This window comes from Denticeps clupeoides, chromosome 16 (assembly GCF_900700375.1).
Source record: "Denticeps clupeoides chromosome 16, fDenClu1.1, whole genome shotgun sequence".
Classification (NCBI taxonomy): domain Eukaryota; kingdom Metazoa; phylum Chordata; class Actinopteri; order Clupeiformes; family Denticipitidae; genus Denticeps; species Denticeps clupeoides.
Genome location: NC_041722.1, coordinates 1,336,886 through 1,347,416, shown reverse-complemented (window position 1 = coordinate 1,347,416; position 10,531 = coordinate 1,336,886). Strand labels below are relative to the sequence as shown.

At 42.2% G+C, this 10,531-nt stretch overlaps 1 long non-coding RNA gene across 1 annotated transcript; it reads left to right on the top strand.

The window, feature by feature from the left end:
• Positions 1-2,400: 2,400 nt before the first annotated feature.
• On the top strand, positions 2,401-10,479 carry LOC114766433 (uncharacterized). The gene is made up of 2 exons (XR_003742785.1): positions 2,401-2,469; positions 9,714-10,479. It is a non-coding gene; the product is annotated as an uncharacterized LOC114766433 (long non-coding RNA).
• Positions 10,480-10,531: the final 52 nt, after the last annotated feature.

The following is a 10,531-nucleotide window of genomic DNA, read 5'->3' as shown; positions in this document are numbered from 1 at the left end:
AGCTTATGAGAGGAAGTAGGGATACTGCTTAGCTAATCCTGAACAGAATTCTATGGGAAAAGTCTATGATGACCCCTGTGAGCATACATCCCTGTGCCTTTTTCCAAAAGTCAACTGTCAAGGGAATGTCTCAATTTAACTTTACTGTTGCAGCAAGCACACATTGGGCACACAGTGAGTAGTCAGGGTTGGGATGTAATGGAATGTTATTCAGTATTTAGGATATAGTCACTTAAGAAATGTTTAGAATGCTGCATTAAAAAGGTTAATGTTATTTGCACACTGAAATTCTACAGTTATGATAAAATATTATGATAAAATGTTTGTCAACGTGGCTGTATAAAAATTAAAATCACTATTGCACTAATATTCCACCATAACTGCATAGTCCTCTACCATGCCACTGTCTCCCACTGCTTCTGTATGTTCTCTCCGAGGCACTGAATGACGCCCCCGAGGGCAATGATGAGATCACCAGATAAGGTGTGGACAATGTGTGACGCCCAGGTCCCATCAACCCAAAAATGAACTCATGAATCTCAGCATCCTCTACAAGGACTATTAGAATTAATGGACTTCTTATACTCATCTGTAAGGACAATTAAAAATAATGGACTTCTTATATTCCTGACTCCTATTAATCTAGTATTAACAGTAACACTGCAGTGATGCACATGTGCCCAGCTGCAGTGTTTCACAATAACACTCACTTCACTTTTACTTAATGCTCTTGCTACCCTGAAAACTTGCTACCCTGGTCCCTCTCTGAATTCCTTCCCAAGGTTTCTTAAATGTTTTTCTCCATGTGAGTTTTCTAGGGAGTAGTTCCTTGTGCCCAGAGAGGGTCTAAGTATGAGGGGTGTCATCTATAGTGGCTGTAAAGACCATTGAGACATACTACTTGTGATTTTGGGCTAAATGGATTGTTGTTGTTTTTTTCCAAATGAAATCATTTCAACCACTTATCCCTGGTTATCACGCATGTCTATACTCAAGTGCAAGTAGTGGTGCATCATGTATGAAGAAAATACACCTGTAAGTGATTTAATTAACCATTTTACTAAAACGTTTTCCTGTTCCTTTCGTTCATTGGTTCATTTCATTCGCCTGTTCCTTCTTTTCATTCAGTACTTTATCTCTCTTTGAAGTTTACTGACTCTGTAGTGCACTGGCATCTTGTGTCCAGAATCAGTATTGCATGTGAAAACTCGCAATTAGTAACATTCTACAGTAGAACTACAGAAGTCATATCCATACTTGAGGATTGTACTTTATACAGTACAATCGTACTTTATTGTACTTTTTTTTTATAAAAAAAAAACTTGTTATTATTGTAGATGTGCTATATTTTTATTCTTCAGTGTATGTATTTCCCTAAATTGTTGCAGCAAACCTCTGACAGTGTTCCATTTAAAGAGCAATATGGCTTCTCACGTGATCCCAGTATGTAATGCAGACTGCAGTTATTTCAGTGCAATTTTCATAATCTGTTCAGCTAATTGATTACAATTTACATTTTTTTGTAATTAAATTAAGTTACACTGTTACGTGTTGACTTTACGAGTCAACACCGATTACATAAAGTGAGTAAGGAGTTACATGTATAATGGCATTATGTTTTAATTACAGCAACATTTATCCAATACAGTTACTGGAGGAAACTTACAGTTACTGATTGAAAGATTCATGATTACAATTTGAATTACATCTTTAGATTGTATACAAAACCTTCTCAATATTTGTAATGATGGTGGTGTAGCCTTAATCATGAGAGTGTTGTTTGAGCCTATGCTCATAAATAAGGTAAAAAATAAGGAAATTTTAAAAAATATTTACACACTAGATTTACGTATATCAGTCTTGTTGTAAATCAAGCACATGTTCACAATATGTGAGATGGCCTTCCTATATTTCGGACACAGCCAGAATATCTCTGGCGACAACGGCAATGTTTGAAGACAGCACGATGTATGTACTGTGATTATTCCACCTCCTGGCCAGCAGAGGGGCACAGACAACCTCGGAAGAACATCACTGGATTTTGACATTCACTTCCTGGTTGGGAAAATAAACTTCCAGGTCGAGCATTCGACCATTTCAACTGTTGTAGCTGAAGGAAGTAAAGAAGTACCAGTACTCACAGATAACATTATACCTTAAGATCTTCCTGAAGTGGATCATTGGCTGATCATGTTAAGCAAACATGAAACTGTTACTTGGTACTATTTAATATACATGGAGTGCAGAATTATTAGGCAAGTTGTATTTGAGGAATAATTTTATTACTGAACCATGTTCTCAGTGAACCCAAAAAAAAAAAAAACAACTCATATCAAAGCTGAATGTTTTTGGAAGGAGTTTTTAGTTTGTTTTTATTTTTAGCTATTTTAGGGGGGTATCTGTGTGTGCAGGTGACTATTACTGTGCATAATTATTAGGAAACAAAAAACAAATGTAGCACCCTCTCAGGTGCACTGATATTATTTGTATTATTTTTGTTAATATCTGTACAGCAAGTGTGTTTTTGTTTCATTATATGCTCATATAATATGTTTATATCTTGTTTAAACTGTGTAATGGTATGCAGTTTATTTTGTGCTGTCCTATCATAGAGGGGGATGGAGAGCATGTGACAGGAAGAGTTGGGAGAGAAGCGACAGGAGACAGCGTTTTTCTTAGTTTTAATTTAATTAGTGAAGTTACACGCTTTTGGTTAAAATAGCAAATGCATTCACATGCATTTATGTTGTACTAGTTTGGGAGTTAAATATTTTTCATGCATAAGGGTGCATAGTGCATGACGGAGGTTCGCTGACTTCCAGAAAAATAGCAATTGCTATAAAGGGTAGAAGTGCACAGACTTCGGTGGGAACTCTGCACGCGGCGGAGACCGGGAGACCAGCGCGACGCGGGACGGCCCGGTGCTGTGGAGGCGTTGGACCACGCGAGGAGCGTTCATTCTACGTTAGGAGCTGCACCGATGAAAGTTTTATTCTGCAGACGGCAGAAGTGCGGCAGATCGTTGGTACAATACTGGAAGACGTAGTGAGTAAACTCAACACACCAGTTTGAGCTCCACCAAGCGCGCCAACGATATTAAAAGGTACCTAGACGGTGAACATTTAAAACCCGGGTATTTTATTTTATTTGTGTTATTGTTTTAATGTTGATGTGGTGTGGGTTTTCCCCTGTATAATTGTTGGGGAGGGAAATAAATGTTCAGTTGTAATATATAGTTCTATTGTACGTGTGTTGTCATGTGTTGTGGTTTTATGGGAATTATAAATTAGTGCAAGGGAGGTGAATCGCATACAGCTATAGCCATTCCAACAGGCTAGCCTGAGCTCTTCGACACACTGCGAGATCATAACCCTAGACAGAAATTAAATGTACTTGGTAACTTCCACTTAAACTCCTCCCTTGCATCATATATAGGTGAATCTGGTGGTGGGTTCTTTAAAATGTCATCATGGTAAAAACAAGTTTAGTGGGAGTGTTACACGTGGGGGCTCTTGTCCGGGATTAATTTTCTTCTGTATGCTATGTGTTTTTTCTCATGTACACGTTATGGGTTTTGTTATTGCATGTAAAGTAGTTTTCATTAGATATACGTGGCCTTAAGGTACTGAAATTTGGTGAGAATCTTGCAATATGGAAGCACAACAAATTGTGAGTTGGTGTGAAGAAAAAGGGATTAGTCCTAAAAATGCCATTGTGATTAGTAATGTTTCTGTAGGAATTACGGATGATATTCTTTATCATGTCCTTGATGATGTTGAGAGGTTTGGTCGATCAAAAGTGAGAGGACGCTGTCCAGCAGCTTGTGGTAGGAAACAATTAATCCTGCTTGAGGTTTCAACTGATGTAAGCACTGCTAAGATTCCAGAGCAAATAGTTGTAAAAGGTGAGGTGGCTCCCTGGGTGGTCAGCATGGCTATGGAAGATACACATCCTCCCGTTCAGGCAGATTTTCAGACAAAACTACTGACATTCCTTGCTAGTGAGGGCAAGACACTCATGGATGTGAAGGGTCTGGTAAACTCTGCATCACCTTCATCGGCTGCTCCAGATCTGAACACTCAGCTAGTTAATGCAATATCATCTTTGGTTGAAAAGTGTCACACTACACCATCTGAAAATCAGTCGTACCGCAAACTTCGCATATTCTCAGGGGTAAAGCCCACTCCTCATGGAGAAGAGGAATATGAAGCATGGGCTGATCAAACCGCTCACATGCTGGATGAGTGGAAGTGTGTGGATTCAATGAAGAAGCAAAGGATAGCTGAGAGTCTTAAAGGGCCTGCAGCAGATATTGTTAGATGCCTGAGAATCAGTAACCCCAATGCCACTGCTAATGATTATCTGACAGCTCTGGAAACAGCTTATGGAACGACGGAGAATGCCACTGATCTCATGTTAAAGTTCAGGAACACCTATCAGCTTGAAGGTGAGAAGCTCTCTCTCTACCTCCTTAGAATTGACAAACTGCTTCATTCTGTGTTAAGGAAAGGTGGACTTCATGTGGCCGACATGGATAAAACTCGTATTGAGCAAGTTGTCAGAGGATCATTGGTTCATGACCTTGTCGCTCTCCGTGTGAGAATGACATATAAACTCAAACCTGCACCTACTTTCACTGAACTCCTCCGTGATGTAAGAGAAGAAGAGGATCTGATAATGGAAAGACCTGGTGCTAAGTGCATTGCTGCATCAACCATGGTTGCTTCTATGGAATGTAATTCTGTTTCAGGCCCAGCATTGAAGCTTGATTCCAGTTCAGCAGCAGCAGAAAAAGATCTTTCCTTGGAAAAGCTCACCAGAGAGATGCAAGGGCTAAAGACAGAAGTGACTCGCCTTCTATCTCTTTCTGTTTCTTCACCCTCGTTAGATGCTCAGGCTCCACCATGGAACACAGGCAAGAATGTAGAGAGGAGGCCCAGTGCTAAAGTAAAATTTGAAAAACAAGAAAAATTTCGGCGAGACGATGTCTTCTGCTATAAATGTGGTGAAGATGGTCACTTCCAGCGGGAATGTCAGAACCCAGAGAATCTCAGAAAGGTCAACAAACGCCTTCTAAAATTGAGACAGCCATCGGGAAACTTCACAGGGGCTCAGTAGAGGGACGGGCTGGCGCTCCAGGGATAACACGTTCCGCCAAGTGTGAAACACTGAAAACACAGGAAGCTGCAATTCCGGTAGGTCTAATTGGACCTACTTCTATTGTCTCAGTGAGAATTGAAGACATATATGCAAAAGCTTTACTTGACAGTGGATCTCAAGTCACCTTACTCTACCGATCATTTTACGACAAGTATCTGAAGCACATGCCATTGACTCCTATTGATTGTTTGGAGATATGGGGCCTTAGTGTTAAAGACTATCCCTATGAAGGCTATCTGTGTCTGAAGCTTGAGTTTAATAGTGATGTAGTAGGAGTATCAGAGACTGTTGAGACACTTGTGCTTGTGTGCCCTGACCCTATAATTCAAGGTGAAGCTTCAGTCATCATAGGGACAAACACTTCAGTTGTGCGAAGGTTATTCAACTCATGCAAACTGAAAGGAGGAGAGAATTTCTTGTGTTCTATGACCGTGCATCCTGAGATTAAACAGGCATATCAGAAATTTCAACAGTCTCCCAACGAGACTGCAGACTTGGGAAATGGGACTGTATGGCTTGCTAGAGGCAATCCTATGTTCTTACCTCCAGGCGGCACTGCTACTGTTACTGGCATCCCTAAGCTTCATGGTTGTCATTCCACTCCCACAGTTCTAGTTGATTCAGAGGAGGGAGAGCTCACAGTGTTACCCACTCTAAAGAAGGCTAACGAGATGAGTAAACGACGCATCACATTTCTGGTGAGGAACATGTCGACTCATGCAGTGACTCTGAAACGTGGAATGCCCATAGCACAACTTTGCCCTGTGGATGTTGTAGGAGAAGCTCCAGTGATCACAGAGGATAGCCACAGTAGTGAGTTGACCTCTGATTCATTTAATTTCAAGGATTCTCCAATGTCTGAACAATGGAGAGAACAGCTGTGCAACCGGATGCTGGAAAGAAAGGAAGTTTTCTCTAGGGATGAGTTTGATGTTGGATGTGCGAAGAACACAGAACACTTAATCCGAGTGACCGATAATAAACCATTCAGAGAACGCTCCAGACGTCTTCCCCCAGGTGATGTGGCAGATGTGAGAAAACATTTGAATGGTCTACTGAAAGCTGGTATTATCTCTGAGTCGAGAAGTCCCTATGCTTCGCCCATAGTGGTGGTGCGGAAAAGAAATGGCGCCATTCGAATGTGCGTGGACTATCGGACTTTAAACAGGAGAACTGTACCAGACCAGTATACTGTGCCACGCATTGAAGATGCACTTACCTGTCTGAATGGTAGTCAGTGGTTCAGTGTGCTGGATCTGAGAAGTGGTTATTACCAGATACCTTTAGCCTCATCGGATAAAGAAAAGACTGCATTTATTTGCCCGGCTGGGTTTTACCAGTTCGAAAGAATGCCCCAAGGTATATCTGGTGCACCTGCCACTTTCCAACGTGCAATGGAGAGGATGGTTGGCGACATGAACCTTTTGGAGGTTCTGGTGTATTTGGATGATCTCATTGTGTTCGGAAGGACACTTGAGGAGCATAATGAACGTCTCTTTAAAGTCTTGGACAGGCTCAAAGAGGAAGGCCTGAAACTGTCTTTGGACAAATGTAAGTTCTGTTGCACCTCGGTAAATTACTTGGGACACATTGTTTCCAGGGAAGGGGTTGGCACGGACTCTTCTAAAGTAGAGGCAGTAAAGTCATGGCCCCGTCCAAACAATATTTCTGCTCTTCGCTCTTTCTTAGGATTTAGCGGCTATTACCGGCGCTTTGTGAGAGATTACTCCAAGATCTGTTTTCCTCTTAACCAGCTGTTGAAGGGCTGTGATACTGCTCGGAAGACTGTTAAGAAATGCATACAGGGAAATGATCAAAAAGACAAGGATGAGAATGATTCGAAGGTGAAGTTCCATCCCTCTGAGCCATTTGGTCATCGGTGGAATGCGAAGTGTGAAGAGGCATTTGAGTTGTTGAAGAAATGTCTCACTGAAGCACCAGTATTGGCCTTTGCAAACCCACATTTACCTTACACTCTACATGTTGATGCCAGTAGAGAAGGGTTGGGTGCGGTGCTATATCAGGACCAGGGGAAGGGATTACGTCCAGTTGCTTTTGTCAGCAGAAGTCTTTCACCATCTGAGAGGAACTACCCCACACACAAGCTTGAATTTTTGGCACTGAAGTGGGCTGTAACTGACAAACTGCATGACTACCTGTATGGCGGAAGGTTTGAAGTACATACGGATAATAATCCCTTAACATATGTCCTAACCACTGCTAAATTAGATGCTGTTGGACATCGATGGCTGGCTGCCCTGTCAACATACGACTTCAGTTTGAAGTATCGGCCTGGCCGGCAAAACATAGATGCTGATGCCCTGTCACGTCGTCCTCATGTGACAAATGCACCTAGTGATGAATGGGAGACAATTCCCTGTGGTAGTGTCAAAGCCTTGTGTCAGGTATCTCAAGTCAGGGGCCGTAAACACTTTCAGTCAGCTAGAATCATTGACATAATTGGGGCATCTAAGCAGGTCATACCAAGGGCCTATTGCAATGTGTCCTCAGTATGTACTCATCATCTACCTAAGCTAAATCCAGGTGAGATTGCAAAATCACAACAGGCAGACCCATGCATTGGTGAAGTAATAAAAGCAATTACAGAAGGTGATGTGAGTTGTGCTGATCGTACAAAGCACAAAGATATCTCACTATTGCTGAAAGAGGGGAAGAGGCTGAGATTAGAAGATTCTATTCTTTACCGAGTCTCAAAAGCACCTGAAAAGCAAGCACACCAGCAACTGCTGCTCCCACAGGAATTTAGAGGGGATGTGCTTCGTTCATTGCATGATAATTCTGGTCATTTAGGGTTCGACAAGACCTATGGACTTATACGAGAGCGGTTTTATTGGCCTCGTATGAAAGAAGAGGTTGAAAGGTACTGCAAAAATTGTGGCAGGTGTATTCAACGGAAAACCCTCCCAACAAGAGCAGCTGAACTGAAACACCTTACCAGTGAGGGACCGATGGATCTTATCTGCATAGACTTCTTGTCATTGGAGCCAGATTCCAAAAATGTTTGCAATGTACTGGTTGTTACAGATCATTACACACGCTATGCACAAGCATTTCCCACTAAAGACCAGAAGTCATCCACAGTTGCGAAGGTGCTGTGGGAAAAGTTCTTCATTCACTACGGCTTGCCTAGACAAGTGCACTCTGATCAGGGACGGGACTTTGAATGTCACCTCATCCATGACCTCCTGAAAATGCTTGGAGTTAAGAAGTCCAGAACCACCCCGTATCACCCTCAGGGGGATCCTCAGCCTGAGCGATTCAATAGGACGTTGCTTAACATGCTGGGAACACTGAGCACTGAAGATAAGGCCAAGTGGAGCCAACATATCAGTTTCTTAGTCCATGCCTATAACTGTACAGTAAATCATTCTACTGGATATAGTCCATACTTTTTAATGTTTGGGCGTGAAGCTAGGCTGCCAGTCGATGTGTGCTTTGGTCTTGGGGGGGGCAACTCATCTCCTAAGTCTTACTTGAAGTATGTTTCAAACATGAAGAAAGACCTTCAAGCTGCCTACCAGCTAGCGGAAAGTGTGGCTGGGAAAAGGAATGATGCAAATAAACAGCAGTATGATCAAAGAGTCCGCTATTGTCCACTTGCTCCAGGAGACCGAGTTTTGATTCGAAATGTTGGACTTCAAGGAAAACATAAACTTGCAGATCGCTGGAGTTCGACTCCTTATGTGATTGAAAGTCAAATGCCAGGTTTGCCTGTGTTCAAGTTGAAGCCAGAACATAGAGATGGTCCAAAGAAGGTTCTCCATCGTAACTTGATCTTGCCAATTGGACAGGATGTTCGGCTGTCTGCTGAGGAAACCAAGGTGTCTGCACCCAAAAAGAGGCAGAGTAAAAGGCTTAAGGCTAAGAAAGCCACAGTACCTGAAGTTCTGGAGGAGGAGTCTGTTAACAATGTTGATGAAGGATCTGATTCAGAAGAGGATGATATGCAAGTTTACACGTACCAATATTCACAACCTGTGACATACGGGAATAGTGGTGAACGCACAGAACCCTTTAGCCTTGACCTGGGAATAGATCAGCCTGCAGAGACATTCACTCTTGACCCACAACACGACGAAAGTCAGAGCTCCTGGTTATCAAATCAGGGACCCGAAGAATCAGACAGTGGTCCTCGAGAACCAGAAAATGGAGTGATAATGGACATCAGAAGTGAGTGTACAGCGGTAATTCAAGAGAACTTGACTCCTGGATCAGAGGAGATGATAGAGCCAGAAGAAGAAAGTGCACGACCACGAAGAGTTAGGAGGGCCCCTGAAAGACTCACCTATGACTTCCCAGGGCAGCCTACCTCAGTAAAACTAATAACTCATTCTGTCACTCCTGTAAGTGTTAATCTTAGCTCAGTTCAATCTACTATGAGCTTACCTAACAGATATATCAGTACTCTCTTTAAGTGGATTGGGTAGGTACCATTTTAAATAGAGGGATAAGGTAAATTTACGTGATCTCGTCTGCTACCGTCATGGGGACATGTCGGGTTTTGGTGGGGGGAGAGTGTAGCACCCTCTCAGGTGCACTGATATTATTTGTATTATTTTTGTTAATATCTGTACAGCAAGTGTGTTTTTGTTTCATTATATGCTCATATAATATGTTTATATCTTGTTTAAACTGTGTAATGGTATGCAGTTTATTTTGTGCTGTCCTATCATAGAGGGGGATGGAGAGCATGTGACAGGAAGAGTTGGGAGAGAAGCGACAGGAGACAGCGTTTTTCTTAGTTTTAATTTAATTAGTGAAGTTACACGCTTTTGGTTAAAATAGCAAATGCATTCACATGCATTTATGTTGTACTAGTTTGGGAGTTAAATATTTTTCATGCATAAGGGTGCATAGTGCATGACGGAGGTTCGCTGACTTCCAGAAAAATAGCAATTGCTATAAAGGGTAGAAGTGCACAGACTTCGGTGGGAACTCTGCACGCGGCGGAGACCGGGAGACCAGCGCGACGCGGGACGGCCCGGTGCTGTGGAGGCGTTGGACCACGCGAGGAGCGTTCATTCTACGTTAGGAGCTGCACCGATGAAAGTTTTATTCTGCAGACGGCAGAAGTGCGGCAGATCGTTGGTACAATACTGGAAGACGTAGTGAGTAAACTCAACACACCAGTTTGAGCTCCACCAAGCGCGCCAACGATATTAAAAGGTACCTAGACGGTGAACATTTAAAACCCGGGTATTTTATTTTATTTGTGTTATTGTTTTAATGTTGATGTGGTGTGGGTTTTCCCCTGTATAATTGTTGGGGAGGGAAATAAATGTTCAGTTGTAATATATAGTTCTATTGTACGTGTGTTGTCATGTGTTGTGGTTTTATGGGAATTATAAAT